This window comes from Protopterus annectens, chromosome 2.part0, assembly GCF_019279795.1.
Source record: "Protopterus annectens isolate FY-2018-M chromosome 2.part0, PAN1.0, whole genome shotgun sequence".
NCBI classification, from domain to species: Eukaryota; Metazoa; Chordata; order Ceratodontiformes; family Protopteridae; genus Protopterus; species Protopterus annectens.
In genome coordinates this window covers 1,687,818,872-1,687,841,989 of record NC_056728.1, presented here as the reverse complement: position 1 = coordinate 1,687,841,989, position 23,118 = coordinate 1,687,818,872, and the positions used below count along the sequence as shown (strand labels likewise).

At 44.4% G+C, this 23,118-nt stretch overlaps 1 protein-coding gene across 3 annotated transcripts in view; it reads right to left on the bottom strand.

Moving 5' to 3' along the window:
• The window catches only part of LOC122793577 (cytosolic phospholipase A2 gamma-like), a 1,122,344-nt gene that overhangs the window by 267,881 nt on the left and 831,345 nt on the right, over nucleotides 1–23,118 (bottom strand). The window lies entirely within an intron of this gene.

Sequence of the window (23,118 nt, the reverse complement as noted above, 5' to 3'; positions counted from 1 at the left end):
ATCATACGCACGCAAATGGAAGGTGGGTCCATGGCTGTTGAATGTCAACAGTACATGAGGTAGCAATGTTGACCGAGGACACATTCCCTCTGTACTAGTTACCCATGACACCCATATCATACAACAGTCCATGTGTTATGTATGTCAACACACATGTCCACCGATTGCAATGCATACAAACATGGCTACATGACAGGCATGTAGGACCAACACACATGTACAAACTGTAGTGTGCATGCAGCTACCATACATGTGCAGTAGCTGCTGTAAGTAACTCATCTGTGCATAACTACAACATGTAGTTGCAATGCAGCCCCATCATTGACACCTGTATATGGTGACATACTGACAGTAAGGTAGGATGTACATCAGGTATGGATGGATGTGTGTACATAAAGTGGTGATCCACCTGTGTAGATGGATGTTCGCCGGGTACGGCTCACAGGTGTGTCACACACCATCCTACCATTACATGTGCAAACAGTACGCTATGTTACTGTTACTTGACGGTGAAGACATAAAACCTACACAGTGGTCAGGTGTTACCGACTGTACGTCACTTGACACCTGTAACACTTACATCCTCCCGTGTGCATATAGCAGCACAATTGCTGGACATAGCACTGGTACACATAATGTGGCCAATACTGCTGCATGTCTGTCAGACGTATCATCATATAGCAGGTGTATCATTCATAGTACTGCCATGTGTGTTTGCATGTGTGACCATATATGCCACATATGGTGGGGAATACATCCCAATTGTGACACACCCCTGTACACTGTTGTAGACATCTGTACATACTGCAGTGTGGAAAGCATGACGCAGGCAGGTGTGGTGTGTGTATCACACACATCAGCTATCCGTATGTGTATGACAGTTGTGGTCTCCACAGTGTGTGTGTGTGTGTGTGTGTGTGTGTGTGTGTGTGTGTCTATGTATGTATGGCTGTCTGGTGCATGGAGTGAGGGTGTATGCTACCATACAGAACACACAGGATCCCTAACCCCTCATGGTAATGCAGTCTACTACCCTGTTGATGCCATCGGTCTCAGCCGTACTGGCTACCTGTACATGTCCTTTCTCTGTGTCGCGTTGTGTGGGTGCACAGTACTGTGAGGGTGATGACCACACAGGCAAGTGTCCTCACCTCAACACTATGGGGTGTGCGTTATAGTGTTGTTGACACCATGAGTGTGGGCATGTTCCTGTACTGTGACAGGGTATTACTGATACACAGTGAGGCCTCATGCTATCAAGTGGCCTCTAACGTTATCATTGGCCAGACCGCTGTGTACAACCCCTGCACCATGTCAACATACCTGTGATGTGACCTGGTATGGATGTCACGTCTCTAGCCACTGTAGCCTATTAAACTGCACACAGGCTGCTGGATCAGTATATGTGTGGACATCTGTGGTATATTAGACTTTCCATCTGTCAGGCTGAGGCTACGTATAGCATGCTGAGATTGCCATACGTGCCTGTGAGTACTCCACAGTTACACATGGGAGACTGAAAACTCTGCTACCTGTAGGCACATGCAAGTAGACCATAAGAAGGGAACCAGGGCATCATTACCAACATGCTGTTACTGTTGTTACTGAGACACATACTGTGAACATATAACAATGCATGCTACACCTGTACTACATGGTTGTGCACATATAACAATGTATGCTACAACTGTACTACATGGTATGTCTAGTGCGTGTCTACAGTACACAAGTAATGTAATAGACATGTCCCTCACCATTCTTACACAACTAATGTAATATACACTTCCCTCACTAGTCATACAAAACTAATGTAATATACACTTCTCACTATTCTGTTCACCCTGTGCATCAGACCTTTTGAGCATGTCCCTGCAACGATGGTGTGGATGACAGGGATGCGGCACAGGCTTCATCATATGCACAGGGTGATAATGTGTGCCTGGGGCATAGGCTGCACCAATGGGTGACATCATGTGTGTGGGTAAGGGCCGGTGATATGATTGGACATGTCTGTTCAGTATGCATGTAGGTGTTGTAGTGCCCTACAGATGGGTTTGCTGTGTGCGTGTATGTGTGCACACAGTCCTGCCTTTTGTGAGGCCTACACAGGGGTATTACTGACAGCTCCAGATTGTACAGACCAGGTTGTACAGCTCACTGTGTCCAGCCACAGTCAAGTGACCTGTGCCTGCCAGGGATTGCACGGGCACTACCAGGCGGAGGTACAGATTGGCTACTGTCTGATGACACATGTCTGCTGGAACCGTGTCCCCACTGGGAACGTCCAGGGCCACGTCCACGTGGCCTGCTGTGACCTGGTGTGGACAGTGCAGCACCAGCTGCACTGCTACTGCTACCAGCACTATGGGAGTGGGCATGTGAGGTGGCATGCTCACGTTGACCTGCACTAGGTGGTGTAGCTGGCCTATGTCCACGTGGCCTATGCCTCACTCCTACCAGATATTCCAGCACAGACAGTTCACGCTCGTGGATTGCCATGCCACAGTCAAGGATTCCGAACATGTCACCCAATCGCCTGTCCAGAACATCAGCAATCTGCTTTTGAGCATTTGCCAATGCCTGGATGTTGTCATTTAGGGTACGGATAGCAGCCCTCTGCAGCCTCTGCCCTTCTCTGTTCTGCCGCTCAGCACATGCCTGTGCCGCCATTACAGTCTGGAACATGCGTCTGGTGATACCAGCTGCTGCGCTCTGTCCTGCAGGTGCATGTCTGCCAGAGGTCCTCCTACGAGCAGCACTGGCCACATGCCTGTGTGGCACATCTGCGGACATTATACTGACACCATGGTGTGGAGATACACCTTCTGTAGCCACCACACGTTCCTGTTCCACGCTAACAGACACTGAATGTCCTTCCTCTATGGCCACTGGTGATGTGGTATGTGTTGGCAGCAGAACTGTGTGCGGGGAAGAGGGGGACATAGCTGGGATGGCAACCATTGGCACAGATTCAGCCCCTGACAACCCTGCCTGCACCTCATGCATATGTTCATCACTGCTAGTATCTGTGGGGACACTAACATCAGATGGACCGCAGGAGGGTAACGCACCTACATCACCTGTGAATGCAAAGAAAGACTAAATTACAATGGACACACACACACACACACACACACACACACACACACACACACACACACACACACACACACACACACACACACACAGACACACACCATGCATGTGATTTGACAGATGGCATGCAGCATGCCTGTGATACAGCAGATGGCATGCAGTTCAGACATTAATAGTGTTAGTAAGCATGCCCCCTGGGGTGCACAACACAGCAAGCAGGTGTCATATCAGTAGCCATGCAGTTCACACAATCATGGTAGTATGCATGCATCCCCGTGATACACCATGTGGACCAGAACAGGATAACAGTACACATGGCTGACGTGACCTTGACATGTAATCTGCTGACGTGTGCATTAACATGCATACATGTCTGACACAATGGTGTCCTGACATGTACAGCGTCATAATGGGCATCACATTGCGGTGTTGTCTGTATGCCCTACAGACAGAATGCATGTTTAGCAAATGTGCATGTGCATGGAAGGGTAGTGTGAGCCATCTACATTGCTCTACAGTGTGAAGTACAGACACTGTGCCATTGCATGGCATCATGAGGCATCTATATTTCTATACAGTGCAGAATATGCACACATTGCATAGCCATAACTGCATGCATACCCATGACATAACTGTGGATTGTGACCCACAATGCTGAGGTGTATACACACCAAACCATGCTGTGTCATGTGACAGGTCACTGGAGGACCTACAGATGACACCCCTGCACAACTACAGAGTCTTAGCTGCCTGGAAACCATGTCCACACATAGCAGACTTGTCAATTCACCATGTCCCACATGACACTGATGTACCACACACACGAGGTGCACAGCTAACGGTGATGTCCTACAGCAGCAAGGGAAATGTACAGTATCTGTGGCCTGATGTGGTGTCAATGTCTGTGGAAGCTGTAGAGGTGACTACTGTCATGCTATGACACAGGTGTGATGTTCAACACATCTTATATGGTAGACGTCAGTGACACCTCCACTGGCTGTGCACAGGCTTTTAGGATGTCCAGTGTACCACATCAACTGTATAATCAGTCAACTAAGGCTATAATTGGACCATGTGTGGACAATGTGAAACAGGGTGTATACCCATCACATCTACTGTGTGGCTACGTATCTCTGGCCATCCCCCATGGCATGTGTGCACATGTGTTGGACAAATGTGTGTGATGGCCGTCTAGCACACATGCCTGTGTTGTCCCATATGACATACACCCATAGATGTCAGATATGTCACCATCCACAGGGCTATGCAGACAACAGGTTGTATGTGGGGTATGGGTTATGGGATAGTGTGACATTATTGCAGCCAATACACTACGTGTCTGGGACATGTCAGATGGCACATCACAATGTGTGCACTCATTGCAGGGGCATATAACACAGTGGTGACTCCTGTGGGCAGCCCATATCACAGCTCACTGTGTGGTACTGTTTGCATACCACACGTGTTGTTCCAATGTATAGTACATATGCCTCCATTGTAGAACACCTCCACCGTTGTATGCACAGCTGACCACACATGTAGCAATGACAAATACTCAGGTTTCATGTCGGTGTATCATGTTGTTTGTATATATTGCACATGGGTGGCCTGTGTGAATGATGGATGACGTGACCTGTATATCGTGAATGGAACGAACATCAAGTGTACAAGTGTTAACTGGCCATATGGCGAACAGATCTATGCTTTAACATGCCTGATACTGATGACAGTCTCACATGCAACGGACTCATGTCTGTGCGACACACCAGAGGTATCTGTATAGGGGTGACAGCAGTATGAACATTATCCATGACTATATGACAGCCACAGAGTGCACTGTGCATGATAACACATTCGCCTGTATAATAGCATATAGTATGCACATGTGTGCATACACAGGGTAGTATACTGTAGTATGCAGCATGTGTGTCCACATACCATGCATATGTTGTTACATTACATAATGTACAGTGACACATGCACATACATGGGATATAGTTGCCATATGTGCAGTACTGACTTACCAGGAAACTCCAGGCTCATTGGTTGGGAGACACCCACCTCCACGATGGCAGCTAGTATTTGTGGATGTTGTTCTGAGGGTGTCCCCAGACTGGCCAGTAGCTCCTCAGTGTGTGTGAGTGGGGGCTGGGTTGACGGCCTGCCACCTGTTCCACCTTGTTCCCTGGCGATTGCAGTGGCACGCTGTTTTGCATGTCGTATCAAGTCCGTGCAGTGTCTGCGCACCTGCTGGTAGGTGTGGTTATGGCCACCCACATCATTCACCCTCCTGCGAACATCCTGCCACAGGTCGTCCCACTGCTGGGCATGCTGTGGCACATGGCTGAACAACACCTCGTAGTTCTCATGGAGGTACGGGATGAGGACATCATCCTCCTGGCGGCTGTACGCTGGAAGGCGTGTACGAGGCATTAACTGTAAGACATAATGATGGTGACAGGTCACAGTTTCAGAGATGTACAGAGATATTGCTGCACATAAATTTCTATGACATCTAGTACATCTGCACAGTTATCTTTGCAAATCATCATGACACTGACATGACTGACATGTTTGTGTCACACACATGTAACACCCGTTATGCATTGGATATCATCACCATATATGTGTGTCACCTCATTACAGTGTTCATACTCCATGTGAATGCTGTCTTGATGTGGGCATGTATGTTTGCCTGCACTGGTGTCCTTACCTATCTGCACATGCCTGGATGTGTCCATGGTAATACTGCTGACCTTGATGCTGTGTATATGTCACACATCAACACAGACACAGCCTTAATGGACTTGAGCAGTGACAATGCACACGTACGCATGGAAACCTGTACATGCATGTGTTTTGCCATATACATCTACACAGCACTGTACAGCTGTTCAACATCCTGCCACGGATCGCCTGTGTTGCACATGTGATAGACATGGGACAATGGCTAGTCGGACGTCATTCGCAGGGATGGTTATCAACGGGCAAGGTTTTCTAGCTGTATCCGACAGCCATTATGCCACCGCGAGGTGCATCAGTGCCACATTACTGATCCAGACAGTTGATACTACATCTACCATGCGGCCATCACACCATGTATGACTGGGATGACGTGCAGCTTTGATGGACAGGGTTGCATGGTATGGCAGGAGTATGTCACATGTATGGCACAGGGATCTGTCCAGCATGTGGCGATCCTAGTATTAGGACGGTGGCTGTCCATGACGTATGTCTTTCAGATCAGGATATGGACATGTAGCCTGCAAAATAGACAGCATGCTGCATAGTGGAGGTGAGGATTGTGAAGGCTGGTATCGCCCATCCACGCATGGCCATTACCCCTTAAAGGTGATATGTGATCCAATATTGGTCACCCCAGTGCTGTGTATGCCTGTCCAATGATCTCCGTGCTCATGGATGGCACCCTGTCATGACATGGGTACCTCGTATGACTACCTATGGGGCCTGGAGATGTCACCAAGTCAGGGAGGTGTACTGCACAGCACCATCCCTTACACAATGTCCATAACGTTGACCCCAGCCTAGGTGATAGTTAATGGGTACAGGGATGTTCACCTAGCGGTGACAATGCTGATATCATCCCAGCCCATTCTGTATGTTGTTCACAACACTGACACAGCTATTGCTCATAGGTCATGGCCATTCACATTCTTACATTCACAGATGCCTGACATTTGTCTGTGTGGTATGGGCTACAATGAGGGTGGAGTACAACACATTAACCCTGTTTTACTGTAGCTGGCACTGGTGTGATATGCACATGTCACTCTGGCACCTTTTGTAGTTGTGAGTCTGTCAACAGGCCACTGGCAGAACACTCCTGTGACATACAAAGGTATTTGTAATCAAATGTCCGTACTGTCTTGTACATCTGTACTGCTAACATCTACATTAATAATGGTTCATGGACATGCAGACCATACTCAGCAGGGTTATAGTGCGGTGCCACCCATTATGACTGTCGTCACCACTTGTGGGTTGATATTATCCAACACCCTATCTGTATTGTATGTTCATGCTAAGCACTTGTTCAGAACTTGAGCATGTCATGAGCTACTGATTAATACAGCACCCATTCCACACCATTTCCCACAGGTACACTGGCTGTCCTCACATTTCCAGCTTGCTTACAGTACAACAGCTGCTCACATATCCTGAGAGACATGGTTGTATATACAGGCATGTCCAACGGTCACGTACCAGTGCTATTGCCTGTCTATATGATGGATATGTTGTACATGCGGCAATACAGCAATTGTCTCATGTACACATGCAATGCTCACCTCCCAACATACGACACTACAGCCTGTGGGGGATGCACATATGCAGCCCTGCTGGGGGTAATGCTGTCATCAACCCTGACTGCACCTGACAGTCATGTGGGGATGTGTAACATTCGCAACACACCCCACTCATCACATAGTCTCACATGATCTCCACCACAGGCCACACATACGAGGACAACTTGTGCAGTACCTCTCCATACTCTGTGTAGTCACCAGAGGCAGCCCCCATCACAGAACACAACATCACCAACTTATAGCCCACAGACCCATGTGTGTCCATAACATACAGCCAATAGGGTGTTATAAAATACGCAGCACACCAGTCATAGGTGACTCTGTAGGTGGTCACACTGCAGTTCCACACAGCAGGCTACACAAGGCGATAGTCGCTTTCATATTGTTGTCGGGTAACTGGTTCTGCAACATAACCTATGCACCCATGCCACACCTCACCAGGTACAATGTGACTGCCATTCTCCATGTTAGTGTAACTGCCCTGAGATGCCACTTCACAGACTACGTGTGCAGGGACATGCAATAGCTCACCAGTCTTGTAGCCCTGAAGGTGTGGGCCAAGCCCTGGGGAGCATTATGCATTCATCCAGACCTGATACCACTGTACAATGACTGACTGTCTCACTTCAACAGTTGCCTATGCTTCTGCTGTCATTCCACAGGCATCTGGTATCTGCCCGCCTTGACTGACTTGGTCAAACAACACAATGCTTTGGCACAGATGACCTGCACCTGTCAGCCCTGGGAGTACAGATCACATGTAAGGCTCTTGCTGCTTCTATACTGCCTGTCTTGCACAGTTTCCAATAACAGTCACCGGCAGAACGGGAACTGGCAAGCAAGACATGGGTCAAGTGACACAATGCTTGCATCTTCCTCTGTGATGCACGCAGGCAAGGCACACCTTATAATGCACCATTTCAATATCTCTGCAGTGACTGGGACCTGCCTCTAGGCTCTGCAGAGCACACCTGCAATGACAGGTTATAGACAGACCATACCTTTCAGGCACGTACCTGGACCGGCACACCCACGGCTGAGGTGTTCCCATATTCCACTATGTTGTACACACATCCTGGATAGTTACTTAGCACAATGCAGCAGAGGTGCTCCACATGCAACTAACTGTGTCCAGAACCACTATACACATTGTAACAAGCTACAGATTCAACAACATACCCCACGGTTATCAGACCTCATTTATTGGTGTACTGGACAGTAGGGCTCAGACAGCTACTACTGATGTGAGACTGACACTACCCCACACTTAAGTGGGACAGCCACTCATGTACTGACACATCCGTGAGTCATAACCACCACTCGGCTGGATCAATCCCTACACACCACCTCCAAGACCAACATTATCCTTGACATGAACACTACCAACATGTGACTGGTGTTCCACACCTGGTGTTATCCCCTCATTGGTGGTTTCCGAACATATGCTAATCACCCTTGTTAGCCACATCCCGGCACCACACCCTTCACGGCATACAAAGTATATGAGTACTACATCACCTACTATAGACGTCTTATGACAGCGGTAGTTAACATCATGACACCTGTGCAGATGGACAATGCACATACAAATGCTGAAACATACCCCAGTGCACTTCATTAGCACGTACACAACTGCATGGATCATGCTACTCCACACAGAGCCAGTGATGGTACACACCAGATAACAGACGCCACTCTGGTGGCCAAGCTCCATGGACATAATTTACAACAACAGGTGGAGGCTGTTGCACAGTGGTGTACAATCCCATGGCTAGGGTATCTCACTGGTCAGCCTCGGTAGGGCCACAGGATCCCTCATCACATACTCCAAGACTAGCTACGTAAACATTACTGCAACACATTCCGGGGTGCATGAAAAGGCATTATGGTGGTATGTCAGTAGTCAATGGCAATACCCACATCTGCTCTCACATACAACAGTCATCCAGGAACATTACAGAACAGGTGATGTTGGCAACATGCTAGCAGATGGATTCAATGCTAACATTACACCCTCTCACTCACTACAAGGCCACAATCCATGCAGGAACATTGCAGTGTCCCTGTGGTCACACCTACACAGTACTAACCTGCACTCTATATGTCCTGGGACACTGGTCCCATGTCACCTTCCAAAATCCCAGGCTGTGATGTCCACAAACCTCTGAACGACATGTCTCTCCACTAGGCCACCATATTCAGTAATAGCCTTGTATCAGACATTGTGGCCCCTGAATGGCACACAGCAACAGTTATCACACTCCACACAGGTAGCGCCACAATGCACGGGTGGGACTATAGTCCTACACACCTGACTGGACTGTTCTGCATGGCTATGGGGCACATCATCATGGACGTCATTCACAGAGACATTGTTGGGCTCCGGTCCTTTGATGCCACCTGGGTTGGACTTGTTAGGGCCAGAGCATGGCTCCTACACCTTGTGGACTCCTTTCATACAGTTACCAGGGTAGATGATGATGGTACGTGGGTCCACACAGCCTACATTGTCCTCTCATTGCCTTTCAGCACCGTTCTCCATTCTGGTATTGACAACATACACATCCACCTGCACATTGTACCCTATGTCTCAGAATGTTATGCAACGTGGCTCATGGACAGGACACACACAATGAGGGTAGCATACCATAGTACCTACTGCATTTCAGTTACACTTGGCATACCACAGTCCTCAGTCATAGGGCCCCTCATGTTCAGTATATGCTTCCCTGAGGTACAAGCTAGCACAGAGAGACTTTCCCTGCCTAGCTATTCAAACCCCTGCATACAAAGCGCCATGATTGATCCACCAGCTGATATTGACCCATCCATATGGGTGTCACTGTGACAGATACCTGATATGAATATCATGGCCTCAAACTGCATGACACAAGGTGCATGAACATCACCTTTGCATCACACCATTCACCCACTGACTATTACATAGGTGGTAGTCCCCTACATTCATGTCACATTGTACGTGTTCGTAGTATACAAGTATGTCGCACCCACTCCTGTGATTACCATATTGCCACTGTGGCGTGGATATCCTTTTATGTGGCCACACTTATCTGTACTGGGTGTGTAGCTGGCACATAGGCACCCATTGTACCTCTGACCTCCAGACTTCTACACACATTCAAGGCTACAACACCCCATTTAGGGTGTACCTTACACAACAGCTACAGCTTTACATACCACAACATTAACATGCCATGACGTTTATTGAGCTCCGACAGTTAAAGTATGCAGCTGAACTATGGACACCATGTCTGTACACATTTGCATACTACATACTCAGGGATGACCTCTGATGAACAGATAGGGCCAAAGTCCACAACAACATTAATGGATATACTCCACATACGCGACATAAGCAACATGCTCATGGATATGTGCACACACGCAACGATGAGTGGGATGTGCTTGAGGGTTACATTCCCAAACTGGACACACACCATGCTTTGGAACATGAGTCCTATGTACATCACTCAGGAACACTCAGTAGCACTGTTCATGTGATACATCACTTGGCGGTTGGGAGACACATGTACGCCAGGGATCACTACAGTGGCTGTACTGTGCAGAGGTGCAGGCAACACATGGCTCTGCTGTTCACAGGACACTACCCTAGAGAGGTGCCACTGGTGTGAACACTGCAGTTGTGCTTACACATAGACTTGCCAGATTGCATAGTACCCCACTATGAACCTGTGAAGCTATTGCATGTGCTTTGTGCATGGTTACTTGGTAGCCCTTCCATTTAGATTAGCTATCATGCTATTACAATGTCCCATGACTACAAACCATATGTATCCTGTTATTGTACATGCCAAAAGACAATACCTTTGGTATGCATGATATGCCTGTTATGCTGTGTGGAATATCTGACATATCTACCTACAATACTATACATTACACATATTTTACATAGTATCCCACAATGCAAAGCATACTTGCACAGCGGGACCACCTTAGACATGTCATTGTCATTATATGCCCATACACATGCCTACTGTGACAGTATATCATCATATACTATCCCCTGCTATGGCACGTACTTGTTGGACATACCCTACCACTGATGGCGGGTTGTATGGAATTGTTCTGTTTAAAGCCCTCATGTAGCATCCCTTGTGGTGTCTGTGATGTGTACCTTGTGGCCCATTGCTGGACGCACAGTTTCTACAAGCGTTAGTATGCTCAGCAAGACATTACTACATAAATACCTTTTCCCAATTTATGCATTGCGGACACTTTTAATTAATGCAAACCAGGCTACACATACACTAAATAATTAATACAAAACATGCTATACATAAACTTACATACCGAGTGTTCTACATACGTTGTTATCGTTCCGGACTTTTGTCTCTATCTCTCTTACACTGTTTAAACAGGTATATGGTAAGAGCATATGGTTTGAATGTCTGGCAAGTCATCCTTATATACGTCGATACCTGTAGCATGTGGTTTCCTGCCGCCAATTGGTGTTCCTGAGTGACTAATTACTTGCACATCAGCTGTGCAGCTACTTCATTCGCCAATTACGCGGTGGGGTATAATTTAATTCTCTACTTGGGCATTGCCCATTTGCCCTACCTTCGGGGAGAAGGCCTGTATTGTGTTTTGTTGTGTGTAATTGCAACTGCTATGTGTAGAGACAAGTATACTTTGGATTCATGTCCCCTGTGGATTGTGTGTGACAGCTAGAGTATGTGGTTCAACATGTGGGTGTACCTGTCATCCCAACCGTCTGATAACGGACTATTGCAAACAAAACCTGTAACATCGCTGTTTGTTCCATTATACAACAGCTACAATTTTGCATGGCGCCTTTAATTGTGTCGCTCACAAGATATGTTGACGGTTCTGCAGATGTAATTGACTAACTGGATGTTTGTGCTGTAATTACAGTCTGTATTGCTATAGTTTCTAGTGTGGGGGATGTCAGTGGGAGTACATAGCATATACAGGTTTGTGGGGCTTGCATTTCTACAGATTCCATATATATGTGTGTGGGCTCTGTCCCTAATTACAGAGCTATCAGTTAGTAGACTTATGTTACAGGATTTTACATTGGGCCATTGTTAATTGGTTTCTATATAGTATGCAGGTGAGGTTGATACTTCCATACCTCCGGAATTGCAGCGATATGTAAAGTGATATTTCTAAATGACAGCTATCCTGTGTATTTCTGTCCGAGATATTTGCAGTCATTGCAGTTGTGTTGGTAACAGAACCTCTTTGCATGGGCTGCCACCTTTTCATATGGCCATTGTTGGTACTTGCGGGACACACAGCAGTGTTTACAGGCCGACACACAGCCACGGTCAGTACACAGGATAGCACATACTTTTATCCTCAATACATACCTATTGTTGTGGGACTTTGGATACTTATCATATTGCATGTAACATTTATGTTTCTTACATACAGGCATAACTATTTAATGCAACTATTACATAATATATGGGACATAATAATGTCCTACAATCTCGGACATTTGCCCTTTGTAATGTTTTATGTCAGGACACACCTGCCCAGGGAGGGGCTGTCCCTCCTAATGTGGGACAGGTGGTAACCGTATGACTACGGCTAGCTATACCCACACCTACCATAATGATCTACCTTCGAGTTGGCACTAACAGACACATGATGCGGACACACACACACACACATTACAGTCACATGGAAATGCACATGGCACCCTCAACACACACATACACAGACTACGGCACTCACAAACACAGTTGAACACAGCACCTATGTGGACCGCAGCACCAGCAGCGGTAACTAAATGTCCCTTCATATCGTCATACTATTACTCGCAGTTATACTGTTCCGGTACTGTGTTCTTTCAGTCTTTCAGCCTCGTTGTTACGCGTGTCGGTATGTTACACATTCCATAGTTGGCGGTATCCTATTTATTTGTACCTCCAAGGTGTTATGAATGTTGTTGACCTATCTATATATATTTGCAGATATCGTTGAATCCGTATATATCAACATATCACTCTATCGCCCTTTCTATCTGTATTATATATATGTATATATGTGTGTGTATATATATATATATATATATATATATATATATATATATATATATATATATATATATATATAGATAGATAGATATCTGACAGGGAAAGTGACAGGCAAGCTACACCTTTCATTGTGTACTTGTCGGTGTATACTGTTTCCTGGACTCTGCACGTTTGTGTCTGTACCTGTCACATTACACACCTGCCATAGGTTAGAGTTACCAGCTGTCCCACTTTGAGAGGGACAGTCCCTCTTTGGGCAGTTGTGTCCTGCAAAATATTTGTAAACATGGCAAATGTCCTAAGATTTTAGGACATACTTATTTCCTATAGTTTATGTAATAGTTGCATAAAACAGTTATTCTGTATCTGAACCACCTATATGTTATAGAAACAGAATAAGTAAGTAAACATTACAAGAATAAGCTTTTATCTAGGCAAAACAGTGAAGTTCTGATTTTCGTACTGGCCGGGTGTATGTGTCGGCCTGCAGACATCTGACGTATGTCCCACATTGGTCATTTGAAGAGGTGGCAACCCTACCATAGGTACATCTTGACTAGCAATAGTGTTAGGTGATTGGATACATGACTGCGTGTTCTACTCCTGGCAGTGGTCGTTTTACCGTTCAGAGCAGGTGCTATTAGTACAGGGGTGAATAATGCTGGTTTCACCTGTTCTGGACATCACTGACCCATGATCTGTGCGATATTCGGAGAAGCTTAGCCCTGTTTCACGCATATCCATATAGTCATATTTAAATGTCGCTTACCAGCAGTGGGCAACGCATATTCCCGCTAATGTGTGCTAAACATGATCTGATGACCTGCATCGGACATGCATTACTCGTGCCTTCGGGATTACGTTACATCCCTTGAAGGACGTGGGACCAGGAACATGCACGACAGTCACTGCATTTAACACTTGGACATCTGGGATTTGTACACATGTTATGTCGTTTTGTATGTGGAGTATACTACGACTGTTACTCCATACTGCACTCACATGGGTAATTCAGTTAGTTTACATACTGATGAGTCCAGTTAATGGTATGTCCATGTGATGTTTACTGGATGTGCTCCGGCATTGGGTATGTATATCACAGTGAGCCACACACGATACTGTGCTACACCTTCAAACGACCGTAGGTGGAGCATGCTGGGGTGACGAATACCTGTCATGGGTACACCCCATGCCTTGACACAACATCCATGATTACATTATGCGGAGCCCCTCATTAACGCAGCAGGGACTCCATGCTGAGTGTGTGCAGAACAGTGCTTACACACATGTGCTCCCGCGATTGCCTCTGCTCCACTAAGAGACAGTTGGTTACTCGATGTTGTGGCGACAGCGGACACTGTTTGCCCTGTTTGGTGTATGGCCTCTGACAATCGGGCGTGTACCTACTGATGTATCTGGGAACCTATACACACAGCAGCAACATATGCTGATAGGCGCATGTACTGTTCAGGTGTTGACATTTCGTGTTCCAATAGCTGTTGTGTGTACAATGTTTGAGGGCTGCCTATGTAGGATTCACACAATGGGCCACCTATACATTACAATTTACAGGTGGTCGTGTTTGTGTGCCATCCATTTTACTGTGTGTGCAGGTGGAGAGGTGTGTCAGTCCATAGGGGCATACACTGTCAGAGTATGTGCCATATGTTCCCTCTTTGCCAAGGTGTAGGCATATTGGCCATGCCTCCGTCTGCCTACTGGGGCTGGCACAGTGTGTTCGTGGTCTGAATCCCTCTGTGCCTGTGATGGCCTTGGCAATTGCGGTGGGCTATGAGGGCCTTCACCATTTTGTCCCTGCTGCAGCTGTTTCCGCAGGATCATATGTAGCATGGCACATACTATGAAGATGTGGGCAAACGTGCCTGGAGAGTACTGCAAGGCTCCACCAGATGTGTCCAAGCACCAGAACCGTGATTTCAGCACCCCGAACACACGCTCTATGATGATTCTGGTTTGTGCGTGTGCCTCATTATGGCGTTCTTGCATGGGTGTGTGTGCATTTCTGATGGGAGTCATCATCCACAGCTCCAGTGCATAGCCAGCATCCCCCACAAGGTGGCCATGTGGGATGTCCCCCCTGACAAATACCTGATACAGCTGTGAGGCATGCCAGATATGGGAGTCATGGTAGCTTCCAGGGCTGCCAGCACACACATCCATGATAATGCCCTGGGCATTGCACATGACCTGGCAGTTGATGGAGTGGAATCCCTTGCGGATTATGTAGCGCCTACCATGCTCACCGGGTGGTGACTTGATTTGTATGTGCATGCAGTCTATCACACCCAGTACCTCCGTGTAGTGTGCCACACGGTGGAAGTGACGCATATTGCTGGCCACCTCCTCCTGAGTTTGGAGGAAGTATATATGCTCACTGGCATGTGGTAACATGGCATCCAGGAACTGGTGTAGTACCCTGGATGCTGATGCCTGTGAGATCCCCATTATATCTCCAGTTGGCCTTTGAAAGGTACCTGCGGCTAGTATTCGCAAGCTTACACATACCTTCGTGTCCACTGGGATGGGTTCCCCTCTGTTGTTTCTGGTTCTCAGGCATGGCCGACACAGCTCCACTATTTGTTGTAAGATGTCCCTGTCCACCCGGTAATGCTCTACTATCTCGAGAACATGTATCCCCTGGTAGGTTACCCTTGGTCTGAACACTCTTCTCCTCCTCCGGGGCCTGCGGTGGTTGCCGGCATCATCCTCCACAACACCGTCAGTCTCTAACAAATGCTGATGAATCACAGCTATGGCAGCTCCCAACATGTACATTTTAAAAGTTCCCCATGTGTTTACACCTACGGTGCAGTGTTTGGGAATACACAGGTGTGTGTAGGGTGCTTTCACACTTTATACTATTGTGCTGTGAACACCGATGATGTCATAGGGTGTGTATGTACGATCGTAGCTACAGGGTATCTTATGTGTTTTACTACCGGAACTACTATTGTGGTGCCTTTGGTGCTGATTTACATTTGGCTGCCGTGGATTACCTCTTGACCTTCCCTTTACATTTCTGCACATTCCACCTACCATTTTCTGGCATGCATCTAGCAGCCTGCTTTCATTTGTACTTTCCTAGACCTGGCTTATCTTGCGTAATGTGTGCTATTACCGGTCTACTGTTGGTTTGCTTTGCTCTGCTATGACAGATCTCCTATCTTTGCAATCCAATGCCTCCCCTCCTTTCTTTGCAATCCAATGCCTCCCCTATCCTGTTTTGCAGGTTTCTGCGAGCAGACTTGTCAGCTGCCGTCGATTGGCCGCCGTGAGTTGATTGGTGTTAATTGCTCAGTAGTACTCCAATTACCCTACTTCGGAATTTCCTTCTTTTCTTCCCCTGACCTTCCTGTTTGTGCTATTGTTCGCGGCGCATGCATCCGCTTACCGGGTTTCGGGCACGTTTTCATCCCCATACACATGCGCTTTCGGGCACCATGTGTGCTCTCAGCTAAACGATTCTATACCTTCCTCCCCACCCCTGTCCTGCAGCTTTGCTTAGCAATGGCCGGGCCATATTTGCATTGCTCCAATGTGCTTACTGGTACGGTTGCACACCTCTCTGCTGATGTCATGTATCTCCTCTGAGCCACTCCTCGGTATTGTAGCACTGCGCCGTATGGTACATCCTTCATCCGACGGGACGTTTGTGATTCAGTATTACCTGCCTCATTTGCATGGCATTGACTACTAATTCATAGTTACCGCGCCGAACACTGTCGCAGGCCCTTAGCAACCCTTGCACCTTGGTTGTGGTGTACCATGTCTACCATTGCGAATTATGGTGAAAACCTGATTTGTATTACATTGCGATTTTATGACATTTTTATATATTTTCTTTGTGTTCCTGTTTGCTCACACATGCTCTGCGGTTGTACTGTGCATTACTGTGGACATGACATTAAATGTTGTTTTTTAGGTGTTGTGCATCTTTTCATATGCCATTGGCTGTGTATTTAGCCACTGGCATATGTTAACTTTGTAATACATGAGTCTGGTCCGCTTCCATATCTCCGATGTTCTGTTTGGGAAAATGTAAACCGTGTTTTTTGGTTTACATTTCCGTGGGCTTATGCTACGCCTGCACCACTTCATGAATCGCTATCTGCCTTCATTTGCATGGTGCGACACTGTGCATGGGGTGATTAGCATACCTATGCCGAGGGCTGCGCAGTTCTGGCGTACGCCAGTAGTGCACGTGGAACTGGATCGTACCTGAATCGCTCGGCGGCCATATTTGCGTTATTCTGCCTACACTGCACCTGCACCTGGCGCAAGCTTCATGAATCCTCCCAGGGATGGTGTTTTTTATATGATGATTTATATATCATACATACATATTTATATATAAAGTTTTTTATATATAATTTGTGAGTAGTCAAATCAATGAGAATATACACTGTCTGAATGAATGTATTGTAAAGTTTTGACAGGGATGGTAGTGTGATATATACAATACGTATATGCATTTATATAAAATACATTTGCTTTATGCCTGTATCCATTCATGCATCAGCGAATGGTATAGAAATGCATATGATGTTTTTTTATATATATATGTAGTACAGTGTGTGTACATATAATAAGAAAAAGATTCTTTAAAATTTTTTTACTAAAGTTAATTGATTAATTGAAGTTTTAATGGCCAGCCAGTGATGTATAAGACGGGATGATATAAAAGGAATGGGAAATGGTTTACTTGTGATTCTGAAGAAGTCTCCAGAGGGAGATGAAAGAGCTTAATCTGTGTTTTATTGATTTTATTATTTTAACAAGCTGTACATTAAAAGTTTAAATACTGAACTTCTTATCAGACTTATTTATTGGTGAAACAAAAGTTTTTCAAGTGGAAGACAGCCTTTATTGCACCGGAGCTACGCCTTGTGCTTTATTTTAGGGATTTCTATGACAATCCTTATGGTATAACTTGGTAGTTATTTGGCCCTCTTTTGTCTTAAGCACCTTCACATCTAAAAACTTCACCTCCTTATCCGAAACCTTCATTTCAAAGGTTAGAAAGGGTGTATTGGTGTTAACATTATGGTAAAACCTATCAAGTTCTTCCTGGCTACCATCCCATAACAAAAAGAGGTAATCTATGAAACGCTTGTAGAATATCATCTGGTTCCAAGTGCCATTACTTATACTGTTATTCTCCCAAAAGGCCATGACTAAATCTGCATAGCTGTTGGCACTAGAAGTGCCCATTGCACCCCTTCTTTTTGTAAATACAAAATGTGGTCAAATAACATAACATTGTTTATGAGCACCTGCTCCATCAATAGACAAATTAATTCTGTTTTTGTCTGTGTGTAAGTATCATCCTTAGTTAAATATTCCCTTAACATGTCAACTTCCAAGTCATTGGGAATTGATGTGAAAAGGGAATGAACATCCAACGTAACCAACTTCACATTATCCAGATTTAAGTTAGTACTTTTCAAAAAATCATATAATTGGCTTAAGAACTGTTTGGTATCCCTTAAAACAGTTACATTCTTGTCTACTAATGGTCTTAATGTTTTCTTCAAATAAATGGATATCGGTTCTGTTGTCCAATTCTTAACTGAGAATATGGGTCTTGGGGGGGGGGGTTCACTGGGTCCTTGTGTATTTTGGGAATCCCTTGAATAATATGGGTGAGGGGGCTATTCACTTTAAAGTAATTATACAATTCTTCAGTTATTCAACTATCTAGTAAATACATATAACACATTTTCCAGTTTCATTAAAAGATTTTCCTTCTGTTTAACAGTAATGATTTCATACACTTTAACATCATTTAGCATTTCTTTTATTTTAGTGTTATAGTATTTTTGTCCATATTACTTTGGGTCCCCCTTTGTCAGCTGGTTTTATTATAATACTTTTGTCATTCTTCAAGTCATTTAAGGCTTTATACTCCCCTCTAGACATGTTATTAAAAAAGGCTGTACGCTTCTCATTGTCTAATAATTAAAATATTTCTTTTTCGCATAAGCTACTAAATACATCTACAATGGGGTGACTAGGAAGGATAAATGTACTAGGTTTTTTGAAGACAGTCATATGTCTTCAAACATTTCTTCAGACATGCATAGCTTTGATAGAAGGTTTCACGGGTTATTAACAAGTTAATTTATTTAATCAAATCAATTAAGTTAATGGGCTGATTCACATTTTAGTATAAAGTACAGAGTGCTGTGATGCATGGTTGTAAAAGGTCTGATGAAGTGGTGTGAGCAGCACCACGAAAAAGCTTACATACAATAAAGAACTTTTCATCTTTTGACATAGAATGTGTTTCTTGGCAAACAATAGTGACTTCTTTGGCTGAGGTTTGGATCGCTAGCTGTTTTTCTGTGGTTTACAAATAATTTTGGAAGTTACTGGCGATTCATTTACACTAACTGTGACCTTGAGGAACTGTTCATTTTGCATTTTGTTGGTGGTTAGTGCTAAATGGCTGAAGGAAACTTAAGATGTTACAGTACTGCTAGCACAAGTGATGTTATAGAGTTGGAATATGCTCCAGGAATTCAAGGTACACCTTGATACTTATATATAGTAACCCAAAAGCCACACAACCAAGGAGAAAGTAAAGTTGTGTAAGTAAACTTACCTTAGCAGTAGATGTTCTAACACATCACTCTTGCAGTAACTTAAGCTTTATGTGTTGTATCCTGCCAAGGATATGACTAACAGGCCAGCTTTCAAACCTACAAAGCACTTTCTACACATCCTAACCATGGTGAGGCCTGAGGAGAGTCACATAAAAGCAGTGGTTAGGGCACCAAAACCTTCATAGTTTTCTTGTCTCAACAAGGGAGGCCAGGCCCTGAGCGGAAAATGCTAGAAAAGAGAAAGTGTGTGTGTGTGTGTGTGTGTGTGTGTGTGTGTGTGTGTGTGTGTGTGTGTGTGTGTGTAAATACATACAAGTAGTATATACATCCACACCCTGACAATGTACCTAATCAAAAACAAGGGGGGGGGGGTGGAAGGAGAGGATGGATACTACAACAGCAATCTGTTAGAACATTGACTGTTATGGTAAGTTTTCTTACATAACTGAACTGTGTTCAGAATTGTATCACTGCTGCAGTAGCCTAAGCTATTAATTTATTTATTGACATTTGTTAACCGGGTTTGTCCAGCTGGGCCATTTTCAGTGGAGACCCGAGGAGAAAAGCTCCAGTAGTACATTTTAAACAAGTACAATTTTAAACACTATTGATATAATAGCAGTTATTGCAAAAAGATTCACATACGTTGGGTTACATACATAAAGTTAAAGTTGCATTAAAAAGAAGCTAAGTAACAAGTTTACATTGATATAGTTCAATAGGTCAACAATAAAAAAATTTTGTTTGTATAAAATTATGCAAATGCATAGTAGCCACATTGGAGAGAGAGGTGGAATGAGGTACTAAGTATGGTCCTTTTGAGGGTACATAAAGGGAAGGAAGACTAGGTAGGGTCATGGCAAGGGCAGGTTCTGGAATTGAGAAAATAAGCTTTTAGTTCATTTTTAAACTGTGAGGTGTGGGAGACTGAATGTAAGTCAATCTATACAAGTAGATAATCAAAGCATAGAATTATATAGGGAGGAAGAAGGAATCAAAGAATCCAGGAGCCCTGGAGAATGGTCCTAGCAAAGTCTGCTCGGGACCTAGAAAAGGAATCCAGTTTATAAAGCTTTGTAAAAGTACGTACAGAGGACCAAGTTACTATCTGCAGAATATTTGTATAGTTTGTCTCTTTCAAAAAGCTATAGAAGAAACTAAAGCCTTTGTAGAGTGAGGCCTGACCCATCCCTAGAAGTGACTCATTATGGAGAAAATAGCATAAAGAAATAGCATGAGAAAACCACCTAGAAATCGTATGCTTTGGCACAGCTTGACCTTTTTCTTTACCTTCATAGCAAACATATAGCTGATCATTATTCCTGATAGATTTTGTTCTGTTCAAGAAATATCTGAGCTGTCTGTAGAAAGAATACAGGGAGATTAGTTGACTGTGTTAGGGTAAACTCTGAAACCACTGAAGGCATAAACAAAGAACTTTTTCTCCAGCAAAACCTCTTACTGAGGAAGATGAGGTAGGAATGAATCACATAAGAACCTGTAACTCAGATACTCTTCTTGTGGAAGTCAGAGCAAGAAGTAATATGTTTTAATGTAAGAATATCAAATCAACCCGGTGAGCTAGTTCAAATGGAAAAAGTATTCATTTTTCAGGAACAAAGTCAAGGCCTCATGGAGATGCCACTTGTTTTCTAGGTGAAAGGCTATATAAAACCCCTTTCAAAAACTGTCTTGACTTGATGACAGATAGAAGGGGGGACCTCAGTGTAGACAATCAGAAATGGCTGAAAGATTAATCTTGATAGAAGAGAGAAAAAGGCCAGAGGATTAGAACTCACACAAACATTCTAGAACCAAAGGTGTCATAGCCTTCAAGTGGTCCTGTTCTTTGTATGGCTCCAATTGCAAAATCTGTTCCACTTGCATGTATATGATTTCCAAGTAGCAGGCTTCTTAGCCTCTTTTGGTACCTGCAGAATGTCCTCATAAAAAGTAGCCTAAAGGGTATCAAAACTCTACAATCTAGGCAGTTGACTGGTGTTATTGGACTGGGGTGTATCAAACAACCTCTGTCTTGTATGAGTAGATCCAGTCTGCAAGAAACAGAAGAAAAAGTACAGTTTTCTTAAGAAAATTATGTAGTAGAAAGTTTGCATCAGAATTGTGCTTATCTGCCTAGGCTTGAATGATTGCTATCCAGCTGTCAGTTCCATGAAGCCCACAGAGGAACACACTTTAGCAACAAGAAAGCTGTAAAGCTTTTGGCACCCTAACTGCTGCTTGTACATAGCTCTCCTTGTGACCCACCTTAGAGTGCATGGAAGGTGTCCTGAAGCTTTGAAAGCTGGCTGACTGCTCATACCCTTGAAATGATATAATTCACAAAGCTTAGGCTACTGCAAACATGATCAAATGTTGAACATCAATCAGTAGTGTGCAAAACTGAATTATCTCCTTCCTTTGCCATGAAGGACACTAAAAATGCCACCCTGTCATTAAGCCACAATATGTAACTCAATGGAATGGCACATAAATTAATATGTATAAAGGACAAAAGCAAGCTGATGAACTGGTACATGATGAAAAAGGTGAAGAATAAAAAGGGGTGATCGTGCTTAGTCACTATGCAATGCATTGTCAAGCACCTGGTCCACTATTCTTCACTCACTCTTTACCATCTAACATTGTCATTCTATTGCTCTACTATGCCCAATTTGGCCTCCTATGCCATCAACAGAAAAGCTTCTTTTTTATGTATTAACTTTATTTTTAATTTTCAAAATGCATATAGGAATAAAAGGAATAACTCAGGAGGTGAAATATTATGAAGCCACATATTTAAATTGATGTATAATTCAAATCCATTACAGAAAGTAGATTGTGGAGAGTGAATAAATAGCTATTCATTAAATTAGAGGCTTGTCAATGTGGAAAACTGATTGATAATAATACAGATAATTCTAAAATTCTAAAAAAGAGAAGGAAAAAATATATAATATATTGAATCAAGAACAACTTGTCAAGAAAAAAACTGAAAAAGTTTCTTTCCAGGCCTTTCTTATC